Source organism: Quercus robur, chromosome 4 (genome assembly GCF_932294415.1).
Source record: "Quercus robur chromosome 4, dhQueRobu3.1, whole genome shotgun sequence".
Lineage (NCBI taxonomy): Eukaryota > Viridiplantae > Streptophyta > Magnoliopsida > Fagales > Fagaceae > Quercus > Quercus robur.
Window position 1 is genome coordinate 81,133,662 of NC_065537.1, and position 27,778 is coordinate 81,161,439.

The 27,778-nt window shown below is 34.2% G+C and overlaps 2 protein-coding genes and 1 pseudogene across 15 annotated transcripts in view; 1 reads left to right on the forward strand and 2 right to left on the reverse strand.

The window, feature by feature from the left end:
* Positions 1 to 2,549, forward strand: part of LOC126724300 (alanine aminotransferase 1, mitochondrial-like) — a 92,950-nt gene extending 90,401 nt beyond the window's left edge. For 3 of the 10 annotated variants that reach the window (XR_007654884.1, XR_007654887.1, XR_007654881.1), the window contains exons 2-7: positions 445 to 597; positions 765 to 827; positions 926 to 1,036; positions 1,239 to 1,376; positions 1,510 to 1,584; positions 2,298 to 2,549. The gene's annotated coding sequence lies outside the window, so the exon portion shown is untranslated. Of the gene's footprint in view, positions 1 to 444; positions 598 to 764; positions 828 to 925; positions 1,037 to 1,224; positions 1,392 to 1,509; positions 1,585 to 2,017 lie in introns of all 10 variants that reach the window. The other 7 variants (XR_007654885.1, XR_007654886.1, XR_007654888.1 and 4 more) reach the window with 6 other exon arrangements.
* LOC126724270 (putative disease resistance protein RGA3) overlaps positions 1 to 27,778 on the reverse strand; it is a 131,010-nt gene that overhangs the window by 72,579 nt on the left and 30,653 nt on the right. The gene's annotated exons all lie outside the window — the stretch shown is intronic.
* LOC126724279 (stromal 70 kDa heat shock-related protein, chloroplastic-like) lies at positions 20,203 to 27,010 on the reverse strand (annotated as a pseudogene).

Sequence of the window (27,778 nt, forward strand, 5' to 3'; positions counted from 1 at the left end):
CCCAAGGGATATATTGATTATAACAGTGCAGTGTAAGTCTTTGTGTTTCTCAAGCTATTTAAGCTAAAATCAATGCAATTTGATTATCCATTTTTATTGGTTTTTTGTGTTATGGAGTATAAATTAGAGTTTTTTGAGTTCCCTAATTTTGAAAGGACTGGACCATGTGATATCAAGAAGTTGCTACAAATTTATAATTTATACATTTGAAACTTGTGTTAAAGAATACTCTTCTCTGTAGGAAATTTGGAGTATACACAAAAGCTTTTGTAGCTGGACTTCAAAAATCATTAACAATGTCATATCTAGCTCATCTCCTAGTGTTATCTACGATTAATTCACAAAACAATCTTCATTTGTTTGTCACACATGATTCAGATCATAGACAAAGCCTTTTAGATTTTAATCATTTTGCCAACAGATTAACTTATACAATACGGATAGATTATTTATGGCAGATAATGAAGATCAATCTCAAATAGAAAATCCCATCAGGAAGGTCAAGGATTTAGCTGAGGAACAAAATGAGCATAATCTCTACGCATTCACTCCCAAAGGAAAGTGAGGAAGATAATGCCTCTCAAAATATCATATATGGTATATTTTTCCCTTAACTTCTGTTTCGCTTTGTTTGATTGTTGAATCCATAGTTATTGCTGCTTCTCATTTAAATAAAGTGTTTGGTAGCTCTGTTTTATTGTAGGAAATAAAAATGATATTTTTTGGGTTATTCTTATGTGATACTATTGTGGCTGGTATTGAAGCTCGTGATGGTTTTCTTAGCTGATCCAAATGATATCTTCTTGACAGATGGAGCAATCCCAGCTGTAAATTTTGACTTCACTTTCTTTTTGTTTCTATAACTGCCAGTATTTTCCATTTCCAACTGATGCATTTATAACAGATTGTGTTTCTCTCTTACCAGGTGCATATGATGATGCAATTACTGATAAGATCAGAAAATGATGGAATTCTTTGTCCCATTCCTCAGTACCCTTCATACCCTTCTTCAATTGATCTCCACTGTGGCACACTGGTATGCTTCTAATTTGTAGCACTTTATTCAGAAGCTCAAGATTGGTTGTATTCAACTGCTAAGTGAAAAGACTTTATTTTCTTCTGTTTTTTTCAGCATAGATTTAACACTGACCTGACTTGGTAACTTGGAAGTTGGAAAATGGAAATTTGATTTGTTCTTTTTTTAATTTTCATTCAATCTTGAAGTATGGTCATTTCAGGTTCCTTACTATCTCAATGAAGCAACAGGATGGGGATTGGAAGTCTCTTCACTTAAGAAGCAATTGGAGGCTGCCAAGTCCCAAGGCATCATAGTTAGGGCTTTGGTTGTTATAAATCCCAGAAACCCAACAGGCCAGGTTTGCTATTAGTAGGTTTGAATAAGTAGAGATTTGACTAGCAAAGTACCTAAAGTTCACGTACAAGAGAATGCATTGCTATGTGTCTATTTTTGTCCCTGTACATTATATGATTTTTCTGTTGTACCTGCAGGTTCTTGGTGAGGAGAATTAGCGTGACATTGTGGAATTCTGTGGGAAAGAAGGTCTTGTGCTACTGGCAGATGAGGTTGGTAAATTCTTATTAGCAAAAGATGTTGAGACATCATGCAACTCTAGTAATAAATAGAGATTTGAGTACTTGTAGGGAACTAAATTTGGTTTTGTTTGCTCTTTATTGACTCCCTTTGCTTGCTTGGAGCCCTACCAAATAGATCTGATTTGATTTGCTATGTTAAAGTTACAACTAATGTCCAATGAACTTTATATAGGTATATCAGGAAAATGTAATTGTGAATAGATCGTGTGTAATGTATTTGAGCCGATTTTGGTGGAATTTGAAATTTGGATTACGTGTCAGGTGTTAATACCATGTTCTATTACTTGGAGATTTAAACTGGATAATAAGGTGTTCACTTGTTTGTAAACTTGGTTCAAAGCCATTATGAACTACTTAACAGCTGTGAAATTATTATTTTCTAATTGAATCATTTGTCTTTAAGATCGACAAGACTATTCTGGTGCTCATACATATGAAAGGATTGATGTGGAGGGATCTTTCCATACTGAACGGTTCAAGCTTGCCAACCACTTGAATGAAACTCAAAATAATCCTAATAAATTTCTGCCCAGGACTCTGCCGGGCAGAGCTGACACCACCTCTACCTGTTAAAATGTATCTCAATTATTCTGTTTAATTGCTTGAAGTTTGTTTATGTTGTTTGTCATTGTGTTTTGGCAGATTCTGCTACTTCTCTTTATATTTGTTCTTGTTTTTTTCAGGGAGGTTGGGTTTCAAGACTGAAATGGAAGCGGACAGAGGAATTCATTAGTACCAAAGAAAACCTTAGTAAATCTTGGTTGTGTATAAACTGCACAATTTATAATCATATTAATTTAGGAGACATTATTTGTATAGTCAATGGAAAAGAGTAGGCATCGACATTATTTGCCTCAAGCACATGGGATGAAGTACCGTTTAGTTCTTCATGATGTTCTGAAATTTGAAAGAGTCTGTTAATAAGTAAAAACTAATTTGCTTGTAAGTGCTTAATATATTTGTTTGAAAGAATATGTATGTTACTAAACATTAAGATCGAATAATTTTTGTTGGTTGTTTCAAATTTTGAGTACTTGAGGCTTGACACTAATTGCTTATTTGGGCTCTAGTTTGGAAATGTGTATTTTGTCCATTGGTTTGTTTAGTGCAGCTATTTGCACTGTGTTTGTGTGTTTTTGCTGAGGAGGTCATTTAGACTTTTTATGGCAGCTTTGGTTGTGTTTTGTGCAGCCACTAGGCTAATCTGGGTGTTGTATGGCTACTGGCCTTTTGTTCCTGCACAAAGTAGTTTGTTTTCTTGCGCGTGATTTAAATTATTGTATTTTGAAGCGTCTTCTAATCTCTTGGAATGGCCTTGAGAAATCATTCTTTGCCCAACACTCTTAGCATGCTATTAAAGGTATTGGGTAAAATAGCTTATTAGTTTCAAAATTTTATAGTTAAAATACCAAGTTCCTTTAGGTTAATGTGAAAGTGTCTCCATAAACTTCAAAAATGAAGGATTTAGTGATTTAGAAAGCTAATTGAATTTTGTTTTGATATTTGTGTTTTGTTATAATATAGATTTTGTAATATGTGGTTCTTTAAAGTCTATATGCATGGTTGTGGGTGTCTTTTTTTTCAAAGGAGAAAAACATTATTTTAAGGGTCTGGAGACCCTCAAAAAAGGTTATTGTGCTTTTATTTAAGGGTTGCCAATCCTCCATAAAGATGTAACATTTTTTTCAAGGGTCATGTAGGTAGTTGAAATTTCTGTTTCAAAGATTATCAAGGGCCTTCTAGACCCTCAAAATAATCTTTTTTGAGGGCTTTTAATACTTCTTTTAAGGGTTTTGACCCTCGAAACAAACCAACTTTGTTGTAGTATATCGTGCTTTTAATTTTTGTATTCCTTCCTATTACTGTTATTCAATTAGTTGAAAACACACATTGAGGTTTCTATCTCAATGGAAAAAACAAATTTCCATTCAACTGATTATATGATGCATTTGACGTAGTATAATTATGTTGAATGGTAAGTAACATTATATTCTATACTTTGTATATTTGCATTTGTTTGATACTCATTTATCGTTGTTTGAACTCACTTTTAGTCTCCTTAATAAACAAGTTAGATTTTCAACACTGAGTTGAATTTTGTACTTATAAGTACAAATTTCATTATTTTTATGTTGGATTAGATATATTTATACCTGTAGATATTGTTTGTTTGTTTGGACTCTTGTAAACCAGTTTTGTTTAACCTAATTAATTGGCCAAGTACTTCCTTAGATTGATTTTTCAAATCTAGGTTAAACATGGGCCATCATATCACAAAGTGCGGAAAAATAAAGACGACAAGCAATATGATGACTTAGGGAAACCAATGAAACGAATTATGTCAAGGTAAAAAAACTTGGCGAGGATATAACTTAGCTATTTTCAAGGTAAACAAATTTACTATGATAGAGTGGAAGTTTTACAATAGATTTTCTCCCTAAAATCTAAAACTTGTAGTACTTACTCACACGACCACATGCAGCTTCAACTCCACTGATTAATCTATCTAAATTTGTTGAACACAAACACCGACATTTGTGACTTTGAAATTCCACTCAAAAGTTTAGATCATCGTCAGTAGTAGATCTTTATGTAGTAACTCACTAGTTCTTGATTGTAGATCTTGTTCCGGTAGATGCTTGTTGAGTTAGAAGGCTACAGAAACCTCACAAATCTCACAGAAGTAACTCACAAGACTTCTAAGAACTTGTAAAACATAGTTAGGGTTTTCCTTTTATACCAAGTAGTGTTTAACTCAAACCCTAAACATTTTTGTGAGCTTTGGGCCTGATTAAAATTCTACAAACGGCAATTTTCGATCGGGCAAGCTTCACAGAAACTGACTTCTTCTTTCTGTAGCTTTACAATTCTTGAACCTTGACTTGAACAATCTTGAGCAATGTAACACCTAATCTAGAAATGTTTTTGTTCTTGGTTTACCAACATACATAAATTTAGAATCTAAATATTTAATCTTAAATATTTAGAACCTAACAGAAATAAATAATGTTGAGTTGAATTGGAAAATTGCACTTACATCCACAATAATCACACTAGAAGTCATCTTTTATATATCTATTTATATATATATATATATATATATATATATTGTGGGGTCCACTAATTTGTGGCCTTGGCCCATTTTTACGTTGGGGCCCAAGGCCCGAGTCGAGGAAGGTTATAGCCGAGGATAGGTAATAAAAGTCCAAATAGTCTTGAGATACAGCCGAGGATGATTCTGTCCTTGGCATATCCGAGGTCTCCTTGGAAGGAAGGGCAAAAACGGTATAGGAACAGTTTGGGAAAAAATTTAAAATATCTAGGTCAATAGAGAAGGGTACGCTGGATAGTATAACGACCAAGGACAATGGGAAAGCTACCCTTACTGCCATTCAATACTCTGCACCTGACAGAGCCATATTTTTCAGCTTTTACAACCACCCCCAACCACTCTGGGTATGGGCTGATGGGACAAGTATCCGTCCTGGAAAATCGAACCCCACACGTGGACGTTGGATAAGGGATACAGGCTCGTATAAAAGGAAAAGTAAGCAACCCGAGGAAAGGGGCTGGGAAAAATGGCCAAAAACCAGAGCCTCCCAGCCCGCCTCCAGGAGAAAGACTCCTAGGGCGAACATGATTTAAATTATGTATGAACACCCCGAAAAATCCACTGTCTTGTGACCAAGGCCTAGCCTTTCAAACCCACGCTCTATAAATGATATTGTTTAGGCCTTTTTACGTGCGAACCCAACATTATTATGGGTCGTTACAAATTGTGTCCTTACAATTGACGCCGTCTGTGGGAAGGCTTGTGTTTTGGCACAGGTAGTGGGTTGAGACAATCCCTCACATCATTTCCAACAGTCGGATGTAGTGTTCTAGCATAAAGTTCCACTAGGGGCTACGTTTCTTAACTAGGGGCTGCGCTTCGGAGCATCAGCAGCACAGATGGTTCCAGGGGCTTGGCCGAGTTGCTAATCCCCTTAAACCAAAGTCCCACGCCATAGTCGAACTTAAATATCAAGTTTTGGACAGAACCAAGGTATTGTATAGCCCTCGGACTCAAACCTATGGGGAAACCAACTACTTAAAAATCAAGTTTTGAACAGAACCAAGGTATTGCATGGTCCTCGGATTCAAACCTATGGGGAAACCAACTACTTAGAAATCAAGTTTTGGACAAAACCAAGGTATTGCATGGTCCTCAGACTCAAACCTATGGGGAAACCAACTAGTTATAGAAATCAAGTTTTGGACAGAACCAAGGTATTGCATGGTCCTCGGACTCAAACTTATGGGGAAACCAACTACTTATAGAAATCAAGTTTTGGACAGAACTAAGGTATTGCATGGTCCTCGGACTCAAACCTATGGAGGAGTCAGCTACTTAAGAAGAATTCTAAGTCGCTCAGTCCTCGGACCAAATACCTGAAAAGGTTAAGGCTATGAAAGTTATCAGGAAGATGGCGAAACGCCTTATTACTCAGCGACCTACAGGGGCTGTACATTTTGGGTTATACATTCTCAGATGATTACTTCCTACACGGCATTGAGCATTCAGCCATCACCTCGTTCAAATTTGGAGTATACAACCCATTTTCGTGCCGGCATCGAGCATAATGACATCTTTTTTTCTTAGTAAGGGATTTCGGCCCTAAGTATTGTTTTCTCAGGTCGGCGTTATTATGCCAGACAGCCCTAATAAGCTCATCATAATATCTTTTCCTTTTCTTCTTAATAAGGATTTCAGCCCTAAGTATCATTTGTTCGATTCGGTATTATTAAGTCGGATAGTTTCAATAAGCACAGAGCAAAATCTTTTTATTAACTGGGATTTTGGCCCTAAGCATTGCTCAGAATATAGAAATAAAAAAGAAGTCGCAAAGTAGTGCGTCTATTTACGACATAACCATTTCAAAAAGAAGAGATAGAATATACGAAATGAAGCAATGATGACTTTTATTAATATAAATGGGTATTACAGTGTACAAAGAAGGGCTTAAACAAGCCTATATAGAAAACGAGTTACAAAAACAATAAAAAAAAAAAAACAACAAACGAGCAGCCAGAAATCTTTTTAAGCTCTGCTCCCAAGCCTTTCCAAGTTCTGCTCCAGTAGTATCCATATTGAGAGGAAGACCTTCCTTGGTGGGAGAGGAGAAGAAGAGGAAGAAGGAAAAGCACCAAGATGGATCTGGTGGTGGAAAGAAGAAGAAGGAGAGGCAAAAGGAGGCACCAGTGAAGGAAGAGAGGAAGAAGCAGGGATACTTTGTCCCTGCGTCAGTCCTGACTCCTAACACGCTGGTGCCATGTTAGCTATGCTCATAAGGGAGCGGCTGGTACTGATAATGGGTGACCCCAGCTCAGTCACGTCGAAATTTTGACGCGACGAGCCCCTGCTTCGGATGTTGGCTGAAAGGAGGATGAGTAGTATCTTGAGTCTCTGCCATCCCTGCCCTGACCGAGCCATTTTGAGCTTCACAAGAACGTAGCATTTCTGCGAAAGGTATGGTCTCTTCATTCCCGCTCATAACTTGAACGTATCACAATTCAAGGTGTAAGCAAGCAGATAAGGGAAACTCTGGGGGAGGCTAAGGGTTTTCAAGCTTTAAAAGGATTGGAAAGTCACTGTGTAAGGGAGGTAACCTCTTGCTTTCCTTCTTATATGAAGGGCAAAACGGGAGGCATTTAATCTGTACAAATTTCCAAGAAAATCTATAAACGAGAATATGCTTGCTCCACTTCCCCACGCCATCAATAACCGTCGAATTTAAATGGTCTCGTAAAGGGAAATCATTAAAGGCGCGTTTCGAATAATGAAGCGGTAGGAACGCATCATGAATGAATACAAAGGAATGTTTCGTAGTTCGGTATGTTTCCTGGATAGATGAAGAGACACCCACATTGATGAAGGGCAGATCTAAGCAGACTGCAATAAAGGCGTGGCATTACCAAAACCCTCCTCTCCGACCAAGAGGTCAGACAGCAGGATTTTGAGGGGCTATTGTGGGGTCCACTAATTTGTGGCCCTGGCCCATTTTTACGTTGGGGCCCAAGGCCCGAGCCGAGGAAGGTTATAGCCGAGGATAGGTAATAAAAGTCCAAATAGTCTTGAGATATAGCCGAGGATGATTCTGTCCTCGGCATATTTGAGGTCTCCCTGGAAGGAAGGGCAAAAACGATATAGGAACAGTTTGGGAAAAAATTTAAAATATCTAGGTCAATAGAGAAGGGTACGCTGGATAGTATAACGACCAAGGACAATGGGAAAGCTGCCCTTACTGCCATTCAATACTCTGCACCTGACAGAGCCATACTTTTCAGCTTTTACAACCACCCCCAACCACTCTGGGTATGGGCTGATGGGACAAGTATCCGTCCTGGAAAATCGAACCCCACACGTGGACGTTGGATAAGGGATACAGGCTAGTATAAAAGGAAAAGTAAGCAACTCGAGGAAAGGGGCTGGAAAAAATGGCAAAAAACCAGAACCTCTTAGCCCGCCTCCAGGAGAAAGACTCCTAGGGCAAACACGATTTAAATTATGTATGAACACCCCGAAAAATCCACTGTCTTGTGACCAAGGCCTAGCCTTTCAAACCCACGCTCTATAAATGATATTGTTTGGGCCTTTTTATGTGCGAACCCAACATTATTATGGGTCGTTACAAATTGTGTCCTTACATATATTATTCATTTTTTGAAGTGTTTTGTACTTTACATTATTCAAATTTTTGTTATAGTGTGTTATGTTTTCCTTTTATTTTATTTTTTTGGTACAATTAAACTTTTTTAAATTTCAAATTAATGATTTAAATTTCTTATTCTTTTAAGGAAATCATTATGATATATCAAATCTCATTAGAAATTAACAATTTATGTTACTCAAATAATTTATAGGCACACCCAAATACACAGACATGTAAATTGTATTTTGATATAAACTCAAATTCTTATTTCCAACTCAAATAAAATATATGAGGGGGATAGAGTTTATATGATGGGCAACTCAAAAAACACATCATCGAAATGTATTAACCCAAAGTAGAGATAATAAAAAAAAAAAAAAATTCATGGATCTAAAATTGAGTTGAGAGAAAGAATAAATAATAGAGAGAGAGAGAGAGAGAGAGAGAGAGTATTCACATTTTTTGGCTGAGAATGTGAGATAAATAGAAATTTATATAAAAGAAGATGAGTAAAAGATTACTCAAAAGAAAATGTATGGTTGTAAACACCAAATAAACCAAGTCATGCTATATAATAGAATAACATTATACCATTATATGCTATATAATGTCACATGATAACATCTATCAATCAAAGAAAAGAAAAGAAAAAAGATAACAAATCAAAAGACAACCAAATCACATCAATCCAAAGTAGAGTTTAATACAAAAATTTATCAACTTAGAGTAGGATGCAATAAAGAATAAAAAAAATCCACCAAAAGAGAGAGAGAAAGTGTAGGGCCCTTGGGCCCAGAAGTTCATTATTTATCCATATATTGGGCCTGTGGCCCAAGTCGAGAACAAGGATCTCCCCAAGGAGGAGAAGTCTTCGTCAGAGGAGATTGCGCTGATAAATAAAAGGTGGGGTTTAGTCATAATAGCTCTGGAGAGTGTGCCAAGGATGAAAACTTCCTCGGCTGGACTTGGCCGAGGTCCTAGAAGATGGTTTGATAGCAAGGATGACAACCCCTGAAATTCAGTTGGGGTGGACAAGCATTGTAGAGATATAAGATAAGGATGAGCCCCAAAATATCTGGGGAGAAAGCTGCTCTGCATTAAATGCACTACAGCTAACTCCCTGGTTATATTAATGTAGAAGTGATACTTGAACAATGTATTTCAGTCTTACAGCTACAACATGAGAACTTATGGGAAGTGCTGATGGGACAAGTATCAGCCCTAACCATCTAGCATACAGGTGGAAGGTGGAGATGAAAAGGAGAGAGAGTATAAAAGAAGAAGAAGGAAACAAGATTAATGGATGGGAAAAAAGGGGAAGAAATAGAGAGAAGAAAAGTAGCATTCTAGAATCAAACTTGTAATCGGACTTATGAGTAATATAAAAGAACAGACCTCCTCGGACTTTGTCGAGGACAATTTTTTGAACACGACCCATTTTCTTTTCATTCTCTTATCATCTGAATCCTTCCCAGTGTCCGTTTGATTAACTAAAGCCCAATTTTCCTACCCACTCTCTACAAATTCGTTGTTTTTGGGCTTTTTCGGCCTAAGTCCATCCACATAGTGGACTGGGAACTCAAATCTGGTCCTTATAGAAAGTATTCACCATTTTTTGTGTAGGAAAAATATGGATAAAATAAAGGGAATGACAAATTTTAATAGTAAATAAAATGAGGAAAGGAATAATCAAAATCAAAGGAAGATGAAAGGACGAAAGAATTGTGACGTTAAAGTATAAAGTAGTAGGGAGATAAAAAAAAAGTAAAAGTAGGTGAAAATGTTAAAGGAAGTGTAATTATAAGGTGAGAAATTAATAAGGAGAAAAATAGTTAAAAATGAGAGAAAAAGTGTTGAAAATAGGTAGTTGATTCAGCCTCTGACATAGCTTAACAAAAAACTGTAATAAACTCACGGTACTATAATTTTAGCTAACCGGTTTTCACCTTTAAAAAATAAAAATAAAAAGAGATTTAAAAAAAAAAAAATTTGTTGAGAAATATCTTAGAAAAAAGGTTTTTTTGTTCTCCTTATGCTTTAAATCTTGCTTTAATGAAAGCTTGTTCTCTAGCAGCAGGGACGAACCACGTTGGGGCTGGAGGGGCCATGGCCCCAGTGGTCCCACGCCTCCCTTTATAATTTCTTAAAATCAAATATTTTTTATAGTGTAATGGTCCAAAGTTGGCTCCCCCTCTCCCAACGACGCCCACATCTGCCCCCCATTCTTCTTAAAATAATTTTTTTTATATAAAATTTAAATTTTATCTTCTTAAAAATTTGATTAGTTCAAATGCTTAAAAAAAAAAAAAACAAAGTAAGCTAATCTATAACTTGAAACTCTATACAAAATATGAAACCTTTTAACATAAAACATTAAAAAAAAAAAAAAAAATCGTATTCTACATTATTTGGTATTTTAAGTGGCTAAATCTGTAGGAGGAAAAAAAAATTAAGGGCAAAACCAAAAGAAAAAAGAAACTATTCTTCAAGATAAATTATTCTTTTATTTCTATTTTAAATTAGTTTCTTACCTTGTGTGTGTCAGTGTGTGCATACAAGCGCGTTTTCAAAATGCACACATGTCATCTTTCTTTCTTAATTGTTTTAAATGGTTGGTAAGAATATAAATAGCAATAACTTGCCATTTTGTATATTTTCTTTTATTAATATTTTGTTAACATTGGATGGATATTAGTTTTTTTTTTTTTTTACATAGTATATAGTCTTCTATTTTAACATATTTTTCATTCTTGAATTTTAAATTTCTTAGGTTCATGCGTTGGACCTGCTATCCTATTTTTTTATTTTTATTTTTTTAGTATATAGTCTTCCATCAACTGTTTTCCCGTTAGTGGAAGAGGGTTACTAATAAGCTTGTTGAGTTTCTTTTGGAAAGCCTTCAGGAAAGGGTTCTGTGGACTTGCTTTATGAAGTGATTTATTTGCAAATACAGGTTGTCACAGAAGGCTCATCTTTGTGACTTCAGACTTGTATGTCATGTTACAAATGTACTCATTTTCTGTGCTGCATCATTTTTCTCTATACAGGTTTATGAGCCTTCTCAGCTTGAAAGTATATGCATCTGCTTTTTATTTCCCCTATTTTGGTTATGGGGGTTGCATGCAATGTAATAAGTTCAGAGCCTCATTAGGTTTTTCTGCGTGGATGTTCTCTTATTGCAGCATGCATATCGAGATGGCCGTCTAGAGGAGGTAGTTCTACGTCATCTTAGGTCTGAAGATGGAGAAACTGTGATAGCTAAAAATATTAGGTTTTGTCTGTACCTTTTGTTGTTATTCTTTTTCCCTTAAATAATTTCATACTCCCATGCTCACTGAGTTTTGGTTATTGCTAGGCTGTCAGAGTTCCTTGGTAACATGCATATAAGGTGAACAGATGCTGTTTTATAGTCTAGAGTAAGTATGAAGTTATCGCTTGGATTCTGCTTTCCGTACAAGTATTTGTACTTTAGGACTTGACCTGTGGATTAATTTTTTTGATTTTCTTTAATTTTAGGAAATTTTTTATGAGTTGTACTAGTATCACATAATTAGGCATAATTTTGTACCATAACTCACCATATAGCGAGTTATGATTAGCAAAGGTGTGTCCTCACATGGCCCACTAACACACCTTTGCCAATCATAACTCGCCATGTGACGAGTTGTGACACAAAATTATGCCCATTTATATAGTCTTAGCAAAATTCATTTTTTATTCCAACAAGAGCTCAAACTAATTAATAAAAGAAAATTTTAGAGTTTTGAAAAGTTTAAAAAACAAGTTATGTAAAAGAAGAAGAAAAAAAAATAGAGTTTTAAAAAGCTGTATATTGAATATCTATTAAGGAACTGATATTAAAAGGTTTTGATAGGAGATGCTGTTTTATGACTTCTCAATTGTTTTACTTTTACCCCACTTGCTTTTTCTTTGGAAGAATATCTACGTTCTTAATCGTTATTGCGTCATTTTGAAGTGTTGGGCTTTTTTTAGGGCCTGTCCCTCCTATTGAAAAAAATGATTTTTTTGGTCCATGCTTGTTGGTTATGGAAAGAAGATGTCAAAGCAAACCTAGCATTAATCCAACAGGACCAACACCTCTTATATTTAACTCACATGCGATCTTGGATCTTGGATTCATTCTATGGTATACTATACATACACACCTGCACACAAATTTTTTTTCTTATTTATAATAATTGGCATTCTTATCCCTCCACACCTCATTTTAATTTCCAAACTTTACAAACTACACCACCACCGTCCTCCATCTCTGTCTCTCAGCCATTTCATTCGTCAGATGGCTCCCACATGCACATACCCAACTTCTATAAATTTTGAGCGGTGCTTGGCATTTATAGAAACGTTTAACATGAATGAAGAGGCGTGCTTGGCATTTCGCTTCAATTTTGGCTCTACTCTGTATCTGTGATCAACTGTCTTTCAACAAATCGATTGCTTATTTTTTAATTCATCACTTATTAGCATAGACTAATTTCGACAAAAAGAAGAAAAATAATAACGGTGCCTTATCTAATCATCAGTTAGGATAATTAGCTAAATAAGATTAAACATATTATTTTCAGCTACAGTACTTTTCAGATTGTAAATCATAAATTCATAATGTAGAGAAGCTAAACTTTTTGTTAGATGATATGCATGATGGGTTCTCTTTGTTTGTTTTTTTAAACCTTAATCTTTTTTTTTTAAGTACTAATTTTATTACTTTTCTTTTTTTTTTTTTAATTTTTTTTTAACATACAACAACCATTTTCTACTCCTTTCTTTCATTTTTTGGAATACGTTAAAAAAATACAAAATAAAATACAAAATAAATAGTGCCAATATAAATTTTTCACACAATTATTATAATTATTATGTATTTTTACACAATTATATATAAACTGATATGAGTAAATTTTGATTTTATTAAAATAAAATATTTTTTCTATTGTACACGCACTTATAAAATAGTCTAAGGAAGATCAGATGACTTATCCAAAAAAAAACCGAAGGTCATATGACCTATCTTTCTATGATTATCGTGATAGCTTTTGTTTATAAAATTGGTGTTATTTCCGAAAAAAAAAAGGGTAAAATTAAATTGATTAATTGCACCAACTTCACGTTCATGCTCTGTTCTATTTTAGTTGTTATACATGTTCCAAGTTCCAACCATTCCATCATCATCCACAAGTACCAAACAGTGGCGGCTCTAGGATATATTTTTAGGAGGGTCAGTGAGAAGATGTATTTTGGGTATAAAAAAAAAAAATGTGAATCTTGTGGTCTACATGATTTCTTTATTATAAAATTTTTCATAATACATACTAGCAAAAGAATAAAAGAGGAGAAGTGCTACATCTAAAATATTTTCACAACACTTTTCTAACAAATTTTAGGTTATAAGTTGTTATTAGTTCTAATTTAAATTCACTACTGAAATTACTTTTTTTTTTTCTCATTAGTAACAACTAGCAACAATTTGCCAATTAGACTTTATTATGAGTGTATTATAAACATAGCATTCATCATATAAGATAAACTATAAGTTCATAGCATATTGTTTATTAATATGATGAAGATAATAATTATTGTTGCTAAGATTAAATCTTAGAAATCATCTATTGTTTTTAAATACAATCAACATATGAATTATTGTTGTTAAGTGAACTCCAATTGAGATCTAAATACAATAAACTTTTATGTATTGGTTTATTTCAAATTTGTTAAGATGTAAATGATTTTTTTTAGATTTAAGATGAAAAAAATTATACTTTTGTTGTTAGGCTTACTATTTTTCCCCCATATTTTAGATCATATTGGTTTGTTATTGGGTTTTTTTATTTATTTATTTATTTATATTTTTTTTTTTTATGTTTAAAACGACCAAGATATTATCAAGATGATCATATTCAAATTCGTTTAAGCTAGGCTTAAAAAAATTTAAGTTTAGGGAGTTCAAAATTTATTTTAGGAGGATCAAATTTAAAAAAAAAAAAATTTATATACAATTTTTTTTTGGGCCCAGCTCAGGGGGTTCATTTGAACCCCCTGGGCTGCACCTAGAGCCGCCCGTGGTAGCAAACCTTTAAAAATAACGACCAACTTGCTACGTTGGCCCTATTTCCTCTTACGTTCACCTTGAAAGCTAAGTGGAAATATTTTATTATATTCTGAATTAATTATTCTCCAAATTCTGATCTGATTTATCCCTTCAATTTTTTTTTTAAATTGTCTTTTTCAATAAAAAAAAATGTAATAACAAATATAAAAAAGAGAGGCGGCAGCCTATAAGCTACAGGTTATTTAGTCACATGCAGATAAACAAAAACATAGCTGCCAAAAAAAAAAAGAAAAAGAAAAAAAAAGTGACACCACACCCATAATCAATGCCATCCTACCATGAACCTTCTAATAATGTGGACCCCATTTCCCCCTATCCTTCCACCTTCCTTCTAAATCTTAGCTGTTTTTGAGGTATGATGCATTAGAGATATTTATATGCTTTTCTAAGATTTGTGTAAGATGATGGTTGCTCTGTTGGACACCAGAAGTGACCTTCAATGTCTCCTTGCTTTACAAATATATATTTTGGTTTCATTGCCTTTGCTGCTTAGTTGTATTTATTCACCTTTCAATGGTGAGATGTTTGATTCTACCTGTCATGGATGTTGGGAATTTTAGGACCCATTTGATAATGTTGTTCTAATAATATTGTTTGTATTTTTTGAAAATACGTGTAAGTGAAAAAATGTGAAAATACGTGTAATGTTGTTTAAACACTAAAAATTGTTGTTAAAACAGCGGTAACAAACGGGCATTTAGGTTTTGGTATTTTTTTGGTCTAACAAAGTGATTTAGAGGTTGGGTCTTGGTGCAATGTCAAGTGCCTTCCACAAAATTAAAAGTAACAAGTAGTGGGTTTGACCTTGGTATTTGGCTTGATGGTTGGTTCTTATTTCTAAGTTTATATTGATAACTTGGATTGACATGAAATTATTGGACGGTTATTATTACAACTCATGCCAAATGAAATATGCCATAATAGTTTATAGGTCATAAGCTTTTGTTAGGATTTACATTTACTGTACAAATTAGGTTTCAAGATTCGTCTACAAATCTGTGAATCCTAGGAATTCTTTCTCCATGTCCCTTCTTTTTAATTAATTTATGATTTAAAAAAAAAAAAACAACAGGAAATAGTCAAGATGAAGAAATTGTTTTTTTGTTTTGTTTTTGTTTTTGTTTTTAAAGTAATATTTTTTAGTCACTATTCTTTGAACCTCTCAATGCCATCATTAACGCATATTTGCTTGCTGGAGGGGACCATAACATGGAGTGTTGGGCAAGCTATACTATTTATCAAGGTGCATCTTCTATCTAAGGAATAAAATTGTCATGCATTGGATGGGTATGTTTGAGAGTTCTCATGATCTGTCTATTTATGGGATAGTGATTTTTAGTAATGAGCGTGCAAATAGCCGCGCTGTTACCTAGGTGTATGGTTCCCCCTCACCAACAGTGATATATTTGGAATTGTTTATATAATTGTTTTTTCTGGCTTCCATTCTTGTCAATATGGGGTTGTGATGACAAGTTCTGGGCAACATTGTCTAAGGTCTTTTGTATTCTAATTTGAATTTTCCTGCTGTTTGAGGACATTGCATCTTGCGGGATGTAAATGGGGTTAAGAGCTCCCTAAAATCACTAGCTTTTACAGATACTCATATTAGTTGTTATACATGAAAGACTAGGTTCCTCTCTTGCTCTCTCCTTGTTTACTAGCTCAAAAATGGTAATAGTTTCAAATGAACGTTTTGGTGCAAAATATAATAAATTATATAGCTGTTTTTAATTTTATACTTCTAGTCATTAAAAATATATGAATGGAGATTAAACTCTTGATTAATGTATAATTTCGGCAAAAATATTATTTTTGGTCTTGAAATATAATCTATGATTCTATAATTATATTATTGCCCTTAAAATTTGTAATTTCCCTCATCTATCTATTTTTGTTATGTTTTCCATCGGTGTGTATAACAGAGTGCATATTTTGAGAATAAAAATAGAATCAAGACTATGTTTTAGAAATAAAAACTTTATCTTTGTAAAATGGTTTAGATTTTAAACCTGTAAAAAAAATTAACAAGTGTCGACAAGAACACCAGTTGTAGAACGTTTTAATTGTCTGTGGACAGAAATAAAACCTTTTAAATCTTAAGAATGAGAATCAAAGTAGAAAGTGAGAGATATTAAATAAAACTTGCAGATGCCATTGGTTTCACTGGCTTCTTTACATGGAAATCTTGAGCTGATTAGAATTGAGAAGGTGACAAAAGCATATGCAATAGTGGCGATAGACTTGAAATCTGCTTGTTTGTGCCATCAAAATGCTCTCAGTTTGTAGTTTCACAATTCGATCTTATTAGGCCAATCTTTTATACATAAAAAACTTTAATTGGAGGGCTGCTTTAAGATATTACACTCTAATTAACATTGTTTTGAAAGCTATACTATAGGCCGAATTTTACAAATGCAAACCTTGTGAAATATTTGAAAGATAGAATCCTCTTGACCTTAAAATCCGATGCTACTATGAAACAATGTATAACTTGCTGCAATTTGTCGAAACCATTTAGGCAACATCACTTATGCATGGACTGGGAATCTAGGATCAATGTAAAAGGTGATCCTTTTTGGGCTGAAGCCTAAGCGACATTCTTGGTTGTTTCTAGTGCATTATATGCTGGTTTGGACTACATCATTTTTGTTGTAGGCAAAACCCTAAATGTTATTGGATCCATTCAAAATTCATATAATTCATATTATTCAACAACATACACATATATATATATATATATATATGGGTTGAGTTCAACTTACATTTGGAGTAACTTTAAGTAATGTTATACCACCCAATAACTTATTACATAATTCATTTTTTGAAAACCCCAACGTTGAATTACATATTCCATATGATCTAAACATTCATGCTAATTTTCATGTTAATTGGATATTATTTACTATATAATCTATAAACTCATCTTTTATACATTACTTTAAACTACAAAAACTTGAATTTAAACAATTGATTGATGACATGACTATTAATCTTTGATTACCTTGAAATTTTGCAAGCATGGAGAATATATGAAGATAATGTAATCTAATGGTGGATTTGTCAAAATTTGCATCCAATTAAAAAATAGAATGGTGTAACATTATTTAAAGTTATATCATTTGTAACTTGAACCCAACCCTACATATATATATATATATATATATTTATAAACTAACCATAGAAGAAACTAAACCTTCTGCCAACTTGTATGCCATTAACAACTAACCATTCTCTAAATCAAATTGAAAATATACACACCATAACTATACTTTGCAAAATCACAAGCAACGTAGCCTGTACAAACTAACATAGAAATTACACTAGTGTGCATGGTTAGAATAGAAGTTCTATGAGTTACTCATTGTAACTCACTATCAACAAAACCTACATTGATTAGATCATCGCCATCTAGTTGTTTTCCCAATTAATCTAAATGACCCAAGTGTAGGTACCAGAAGCAACCGAACACCGAGTTGGCTGGTCTGGACATAGATTGACTATTGTGGGAAAGGCACTCCCACATAAGATTTATATATAAAATTATTATGGTTTTAGAAAGATCTCACAAACAACTTTTTTGAACGAAAAAAAAAATATATAACCTGATAGAAAAATAGACAATTACACAAAAAAGAGAACACTAAAGATTTACGTGGTTCGGCCTTTAGCCTACATCCACAGGCAGAGACAAGGAGAAAGTTTCACTAACATATATGGAGAGTACAAAAGTGGTGTAAAAGCACTCTCACAAACCCAAACCCCACTACACCTAAATAACTCTATATCAAAGAGCTTTTTTTTTTTTTTTTTTTTCGACTCTCAATTTGAGCTATTGAAAGAAATTGCAACAAGCACAATCTCAATCTATTATAAAAAACATAAAGTGTTCTCCAAAAATGAAACCAATTGTAATAGATTAGAAAACATAAAGAGAAAGCAGGAGTGGAAAAAGTCATAAAGAAAAGATTGCAATCAATGTTTATGTACCCCTACTTTTATTTCAATATGAATATAAGGCCTTGGGACACTTCTGCACCGAAAGAAAATAAGTGGGATATAGGATCACTTGGAATTTCTTCCCTAACTGGAAATATAGTGGGCCAGTCGTATCATCAATTTTGCAAGTCCAAGAGTTGGCCCCTGGGAATTGCACCAAACAAGCCTGACTAATTCAAAGTTCCATTTAAATTTCTACAATTTTTTTTAGAAGGAAATTTCTACAATTAATTGCGTGATGATTGATAAAATCATATTTGCAATGAGTTTAGCTACAAACATGTTTAAAGTTATTTTATTTCAACCTACTATGTAGCAATTAAAGAGGCCATTCATATATAATTTAAGTCGCATAACATTTTTAACGAGTTATGTGATTTGTTTAAATAAGAAAAAAGTTTATATGAAAATTGAGTTGCAAGAATTTTTATACAATTGAATACATGGTAATTGAAAAAAACTATCCACATATACTTATACTCAACGATATTTTTAATGAATCATGTGACTTAATTAAATAATATATGTGGATAGTCTTATAAATAGCCATGTGATGGGTTGAATAAAAATTCTTGCAACCCAAGTTTGATATAAACCTTGTACTTTAAATAATACATATGGTAAATTGATAAATTCCTCCAAATCAGTTTTGTGAAAATCTTTCTTTGTATGTGATTTTAGCATTGTCTAAATACATGAGATAATATTCAAGTGCTCAGAGAGCTTTTTCTATACCATACAGGGGTGTGGCTTGATGGTAAAAGTCCTCGTCCTGCACCCAAAAAGGAACAATTCGAGCGATAGTCCCAATAAAGCTTGTGTGGTACACGTGATATTATCCATTGCCGTTATGTGACATGAAGTCAATGAGTCCACACCAAAAACTCCCTTTTTTTAGTAAGAAAAAAGAGAGCATTTTTTTTTTTTTTAATTTAAAAAAAAAAAAAAGGGTGCTAAAAGAGCTTTGAATGATGATACATAAAACCAATCATATGTAGGAAAATGTTGATTTAAAACTTGTGTTGTAGGAATTTTTATTCAACTCCGCGATACAACTTCTCAAAGAGATGTTTTAGGGGGAAAAAAGTGCTAAAATAAAAACTGTTCTAGTAGTAACATACTTACATTGTATATTACCACCAAAAAAATAAATAAAATAAAAATAAAAATACTTATATTTAGGGCTGTCCACGAAGCCCGCCGACTCACTCAACTCGACCAACCCACCACCACCAGATCCGACAACTCCAGTGGTCGGACACGGGTTCCAATTTGTCAGCCCGACCCCAACAGGTCGGTTTTGAATTTCAAAACCCGTGAAACCCGACCCGAATCGATACCTTTAATGTTTCTAGCGAAATATTAAGCGTCCCAAACCAAATCTCCGATACCTTTAACATTTCCAACAAAATATTAAGCATCCCAAACCAAATCTGGCAAGATCTCACCATTATTTGACGAAATATAGGCTAGATCTAGCCAAATTTTGGCTGTATCTCAACGGATCCAAATTTCAGCTAGATCTTATCGAATCCAGCCAAATATCAAGCCCAGTGTTTAATTACCTGAGACTAACCTAATACAATCCCAAACCGACGAGACCCGAACCGAAAAATCCAGCCAGATCATTTGGGTTGGTTTCGGGTCATATTTTAATCCACCCAACTCATTCAGGTCGGGTTGGGTTGGGCACAAATTCGACCAGGCCCGATCCGCGGACACCCCTACTTACATTGTAAACAATTTTTTCAAATACAAACATTGTGAGATATTGAAAAAAGGAATCCTCTTGATATTAACTAGCCATGGAAGAGACTAAACCACCTGCCAAGTTTTATGCCTTGACTAACTACCCATTGTCTAAATCACATTGATCACTATGAAGAACTGGGCTGGCAGGAGTCATGATGCACATCATAGCTAACAAAATCACAGCCAGCAAAGCCTGTACAAACTAACATAGAAAATAAACCAAGTATGCATTGTTGAAATTTTGCCCACCACCAAGTTATGTGATTTACTTGCTGTCAGTAAAATCTGCTTCGATCACATCATCACCATCAGCTGTTTTCCCAGTTGATCTTGATGACCCTGGTGCAGTAGCAGAAGCAGGATCAGCATCTGGTTGGCCCGGTTGGCTATAGATTGACTGTCCTAGTTGCATAACTTCTTGATTTAGTGCAGCCATTGCATCTTTAATGGCTTGGGTTGATCCACCAGAGATTGCATCCTTAAGCTCTTTCACTTTAGCCTCCACTTTCTCCTTGACTGGGCCAGGAACTGTCTCCCAGCTCTTTAAGTTGCTTCTCAGTTTGGTACAATACTGATTCTGCTTGGTTCTTTGTGTCTATGGCATCCCTCTTTTCCTTGTCTTCCTTTGCAAACTTCTCAGCTTCTTTAACCATCTTATCCACCTGCAGTTTTATTTATTTATTTTGTACATCCAAAGTTGGGATTTAGTAACATAAATAGAATAGGTTTATATGTGGTAATAATAGCTTCAACAATAACAAGTAGCAGAACATCCTTTTATCATGGTTGATATGTGAAAAAGCATAGCTACTTGAAATGCTTAGATTCAGAAAGAAAAGAAAGATGTAGGTTCTTTGGAGAACATGGTAGCATCATTGAAGGGGATAACAAATAAAATTAAATATAAGAATAAAAGACCCCAAAGTTAAAGATCAAAAAAGAAAAACAAATTAGCATCATTTATCAACAAATTAGCATAAAAATAAGAAGAAGAAAAAAATCATTTTTTTGCCAACAATGGTTATGGTTCTAGGAGTATAATATATGTAACCAGCAGATATAACACAAATTTTTCTTGATTTACTTGGCGTGTAGTGAATCTAGTGATGTTTATTCTTTTGAGCTTTTATGAAGGTTGATGAATAGTTATAAGGGTCCTTTTGGTATGAAATATTTATTCCTCACTTTAAGGGAATCTTTTTAATGAAAATGCAATCAAACAACTAATTAGCTATAGAATAGGTATTCCATTTTTAGGTCTATTCCTATTCACCAAACATGCAGTCAGTGTGTGCACAGTGCACTAGTCAAATTGGTTACTGATGATGGAGTCAAACAAGATTGTGCTATATGGTTCTAGCACTATAATATATGTTAGCAGTATATAGCAATGATGCACAAATTATTCTTGATTTACTCGGTGTTTGGTGACAAAATCTCTCATAGTTTTGCAGTTGCATTTATTATGTATATTCAGTTATTTCTTGTGTAGTTAATTGATTATAGTCAGCTAAGATAGGTTATGCTTAGGCTATTCAAACCCACAAATTAGCCACACATATTGATTTTAAACTCATTTAAATAAAAAAATCTAATTTGAACTGCAACTAGCTATCTCAAGTTTGAAAAGGTAACAAACCACAAATTAGCCACACATATTGATTTTAAACATACCTCATCACTTGGCAAGGTGATAGCACCAGTTATGGTTATATCCTGCTTCTTTCCGGTTCCCTTGTCAATAGCGGTGACAGAAAGGATGCCATTAGTGTCAATATCAAATTTCACCTCAATTTGAGGAACCCCATGTGGGGCAGGTGGGATTCCATCTAAGTGAAGCTTCCAAGGGACTTGTTATCCCTCACAATCTCTCTCTCACCCCGACAGACATTAATCTCTACACTAGTCTGCCCATCTGCTGCAGTGGAAAACACCTCTGATTTGGAAGTCAGCAAAGTTGTGTTCTTTGGCATAATCTTTGTCATTACACCACCCAAAGTTTCGAGTCCTAAAGACAATTGGGTGACATCCAAGAGCACAATGTCACTAACTTCTCCAGCTAAAACACCAGCCTGAAAAAAAAAAATAATAATAAAAAAAAAAATAAAAAAAATAAAAAAAAAATAAAAAAAATTGACCAAAATAAATATTGATGCCTCAACAATTTATGCAATATCAATAAGTATTACAGCAGATAATATCAGAAATAGAGAGTTATAGTCATTTATTTTTCAAATAGACTAAGAAAAAAATTTAGTGCATGTTAGAATAATGATTACATAATTAAATTCACCATTTCTAGTAGCTTAAGCTATTAGAACAAGTAGTAATTTATCTTCATATCAGAGAGTTCAACTGCTCTACCTCCTATTAAAAAAATTTAAAAAAATCCTACATGTTGCAACCCACTTAAGTGGTAATTTATCTCAACAAGATAAGGACAAACCTGAACTGCAGCCCCAAGAGCAACAACTTCATCAAGATTTACAGTCACATTGGGCCCTTTTCCAGTCATCTTCTTCACAAGCTCCTCAACAGCTGGGATGCGAGTAGAACCACCAACAAGGATTACTTCATCTAAATCTTTGAAGGAAAGATTTGCATCTTTCAAGGCAGTTTCAACTGGTCCTCGTAGCCTAAGGAAAAGATAGATTTCAGTTCTAATCCACTGAACTTATGCAGGCAAATAGGTATTCATATTGGCAAAAACATACCATTTTAAATCAAAAGGCAGCAAACTCCAGTAATGGAAATCAAACACACACTGATATTTCATATGAGAATTATTCTATTTTGGAACATGCATAGAGGGCAACCACAGAGTAGCAGTTTTTAACTTACATACCTGTCTAGCAAATCTGAACATAATTCTTCAAATTTGACCCTTGTCAGGGTGGTGTCAATGTGTTTTGGGCCATCCACAGTGGCGGTAATGAAAGGTAAACTATAAAAACAGAAAGCTTTTCCTCAGTGATCATGCCAAAGAGAGAGATCCATTTATATAAAGAAGGCATAGAAATTGTCACATACCTTACACTGGTCTGAGTCAGAGATGACAGCTCCATCTTTGCTTTCTCCGCAGTCTCTGTGAGACGTTGTAGAGCTTGCTTGTCTTTCAGAAGGTCTATTCCTTCATCTCTTTTAAAGTTTTGGGCAAGCCAATCAACTATTCTCTGTTTAAGATTATAGAATATAGACGTGTAATTTTAGTAACAACTAACAGGCCAGAAAACAAAGAATAGCAAAAGCTCTATTCATTTGTCTTGTTCAAACCTTGTCAAAAAAATCATCTCCTCCTAGATGAGTGTCCCCTGATGGGGAAAGTACCTCAAATACTCCATCTCCAACCTCAAGAACTGCAGATTTAAAACATTACAGACCACAACAATCACTGACTAACAATTTCCTAGTGCACTGAAAGAAAACAAGTGAAAAATCACATCTGATGAGTATTAGTGTGCTACTGTTAGAAAACTGTAGACCATATATTCATAATTCTGGTAAAACTATCTCTTATATATGCTCTTTAATTTAATTAAAGGACCGGGATCCAATAGCAATGGTAACAAAAAGGTAAAAGTAGTGAAAGGGCATAGTGTTCAAATGATTGTATGCTACCTAACTACTGTTGTGTTAAATCAAAAACCTTTTAAGAGATCAGATGTTTCAAAATCACAAGGTCCAGGTCACTCTTGTAATCTATAAAACTGCTTTTGGAAGATTGAATTTCAGGAATCACAAAATACCACAGGTTCACTGAATGCTCATTTACACATGTATGGATTGTCACATTACTACCTTGTGCTCGTTAATTTGTTTCATATGTATTCCTAAGAGGCTAAGGCTTTCCTCAATTCTTTGTTGGCAATCTCCCCCAACATAATACTTGAATATATACTTAAAATTACAGTTGGGGAGCAGATGCCAAAGCAGCAAGATAGGTAAAACCTGTTACAACATTGTAAATAGAGCTTCCAAACTGCAGCAGAAAGAACAACATCTGAACCTGAGCTATATTTCATGCAACGGTATAATCCCACAAACTAGAAAAAATGAGCTATGTCTTGTAAAGATCGGCCAACATTTATCTAAAGACAATGACACCATGAAGTTCTTGAACTAAAAATCCATTTCAGAAATTTCTCCTAAAAAAGAATAGCTTGATTTCAAATTACATTAAAGGGCATATAGCAAAATCAATTAAAACGTTCAAATCATTGCCCAAAAATCGCAAAATGCTATAGAGAGAAGTCCTGACTCAATTTAGGAGAAAATTTGAGGCATGCTGATTATTTTTGATTCGTCGTGGTTTTTTTTTTTTTTTTTTTTTTTTGCAATTTGGTTGTGTCAGAAATATGTGTGTGTGTGTGTGTGTGTGTGTGTGTGTGTGTGTGATTTGTAGAGGATGACGGAAGCTTTAATTTGTTCTTTTGCTAACAGCCAAGCTGCTAGTTGCTCTTTATCAACAATTAAGTCCCAAGAGGCTCATGGTCAATGTAGCCATCAAGTTGAACTAGATCGAGGAACCCAATGTACAACACATAAGGAGCTGTACCTAAGTTTTACATAATAGTTTGCAGCAAAGCTGCTAGTTCTCTGTAATCTGCCCTGAAAAATTCCTCTGGTTTGGATAAAGATCTTATCATCCCCCAAAGAACAAATGAATAATGAGAGTGAATGAGAGAAAATCTGTCATTATTAACCTATGGCCAAACATGTAAGTTATCAACAAAGCATCCATATTATCTAATACCTAAGACAGCCAGGAATAGATACAAGAATACAAGGCACACTAAAATGTGGAGGAATCAATCACACATGTAGTCATCTCATTTGTGTTATTGCATGCCCCCACCTCTCAGATAGTCAAGCTGGGAAGAATTTCAAACATTAATATTTGTCAAACTCACTGAATTATAACACATAGAATGAGTGACTTGTTTAACTGGCATTTGAGGCGGTGACCAGAACTACTACATACGGGATAACCCAAAAGACTCTACTTTGCATATGCAAATGGAACAGCCTGACTACAATCCACAAGGATAATTCTCTGCAAAATAAGTAAAAACAAACATATGAGGTCGATTAGCAGGAAAAAAGGAAAAAAGTCAATGAACTCTGCCTTACTCCTCTCATAAAAAGGGCTATGGGTGAGATTTTTCAACTGGGTGTGTATTTAACTTACCAATAAAAAAAAAAAAAGAATCCTATAAGAGGAGTAACAAAGCAATTGGCATACCTGAAACGTCAAAAGTACCACCTCCAAGGTCAAAAACCAGAATGGACTCATTGTTTTTCTTCTCAAACCCATAAGCAAGCGAAGCAACAGTAGGTTCATTGATTATTCGCAGGACGTCTAACCCTGCAATGCGACCTGCATCTTTCGTAGCTGTCCTTAGCGAATCATTGAAGTATGCCGGCACTGCGATCACTGCTTTACTCACCCCATCATTCAGAAACTTGGATGCATCCTCCACAAGCTTCCTCAATACCTGTGCAGAAATCTCCTCAGCTGCAAATTGCTTGCCTATGGCCGGACACTCGAGCTTCACATTGCCATTTTCGTCCCGAATGACCTTGTATGACACCTATATTGGAATATTGGAATAATGGTTAAATGATTAAATTCACACTAGTTTATCATAGTATCAAACAATTGATCCAAAATTCCTATCTCTAATTAGTCAACTACTAGTTAAAATATTATAAAGATTAACAATTTAAGCTTTTTCAATAAGTAATAGTTTCTCATGATATAAGACATCAGATGATCCAAATTCAAATTATCTCCAACATACTAACAGTTAAATGATTTTATTAAACATTGTCTATCATGATATCTGAACATGTGATAGCATACTAATGGTTATAAGAACATAAAATTATCAAAATTTACCATTTAAGTGATAGTTTAATATGATTGCATAAAAAGTAACATCTAATCCAAATTCAAATCCTATCTATAATCTACTAGTATTTAAATGATGGAATTTATATTCATTTATAATAATAATATATGTTTGATTCATAAAAAAATAAAAAATAATAAAAATAATAAAAAAATAAAAAACCCAATCAAGATTAATCTAAAAATTGGGTTTTGATCAAACAATGCCAGAACATGTCATGGTATCCAACAAAGCAATCCTAAGTTCCTATCTCCAAATAGCATACTAATAGTATAAGATCTTGTGAACACTAATCCAAATACAAATTCTGCCTCCAATTTACAAATGGTCAAGTTAAAATACTAACTTTACAGTAAAAACTTATAAGAAAAATGATAAATTTACCTACCTGTTTGGCATCCTCATCAACTTCAGACATTTTCCTCCCAATAAACCTTTTCACAGAAAAGAAAGTGTTCTCAGGATTCACCACAGCTTGTCTCTTAGCAATTTGGCCCAACAAGCTTATCACCATTCTTAGTATACGCCACCACAAATGGTGTCATTCTCTGCCCCTCAGCATTAGTCACAATCGTTGGCTTCCCGCCTTCCATGGCTGCCACTGCACTGTTAGTTGTCCCCAAGTCAATACCAACCACTTTCTCACACACCACCACATTGTTGTTCCCATTTCTCCTCCTCCTTCTACTACTACTACTACTACTACAACTACTCCATTTCGTTTTTGGTTGCTGAACCAAGAACAAGTTTCTTGAGCTGGTTATGGTACACCAAGCGTTTTTGCTTGGTTTATGGGAACACGAAGGATAGAAGTGGATATGGGTTGGTGTTAAAGTTGCCATTTTTTTTTCTTTCGGGTTTGCTATTTGCAAAGACTTGAACTTTTTGTGTTTGTGTGATAGCAAAGAGTGTTTTGGGTTTTGTAACAAGAGAGAGATATTGACGTAGGACACAATTTACTATTTAATTATTGTAATTTATTATTTTTGGTATTTTTATGTAAAAAATGTTATTTTAGGTTTAAATAATTTATTTTCTTGTTTTTAGATGTATTTAATGTTTTTTAGGTCAAATTTTATTCCTGATATAGTTAGGTATTAATTAGGAGTTATTTTAAAATATATTTTCTTGTCTGTCAAGTTTTATGGAGCCCTTAAATAGTCATTTAAGTCTATAAACGTTTTTCATAGAAATTATTGAATAAAAATAAAAAAAGGTGAGGCTTTGCTCTTCTTTTGGCTCTTCAAGAACTGTGAACTTATCAGGGATTCTTCCTTGTGGCGGTTTTTTTTTTATCAAAATCTGAATTTTAGCTTTCTTGGGCAAGTATTCCAATATTTTTGTTGGGTCTCAAAGCGTATCGATTAAGGTTCGCAACATATTCCAATATTTTTGTTGGGTCTCAAAGCGTGTCTATTGAGGTTCGCATCATTTGGTATCAAAGCACAGGTTCTAAAATCAGTTTTCTATCCCTTTTATCTTTTGTTTCCTGTTATCATCCTATCTTGTTCCTTTTGTGTCCTTGTTCTTATTTTGTGACGTGCACTAGGTCAAAATCGTGCACCAAGCTCAAAAAAAAAAAAAGTTTCAAAAAAAAGAAAAGAAGAGATGGTAATTATTGAGAACATTGTAGAAGATTCAATTAAGGTCAAATATGAGGATGAGTCCACAATTCACAATCCTCA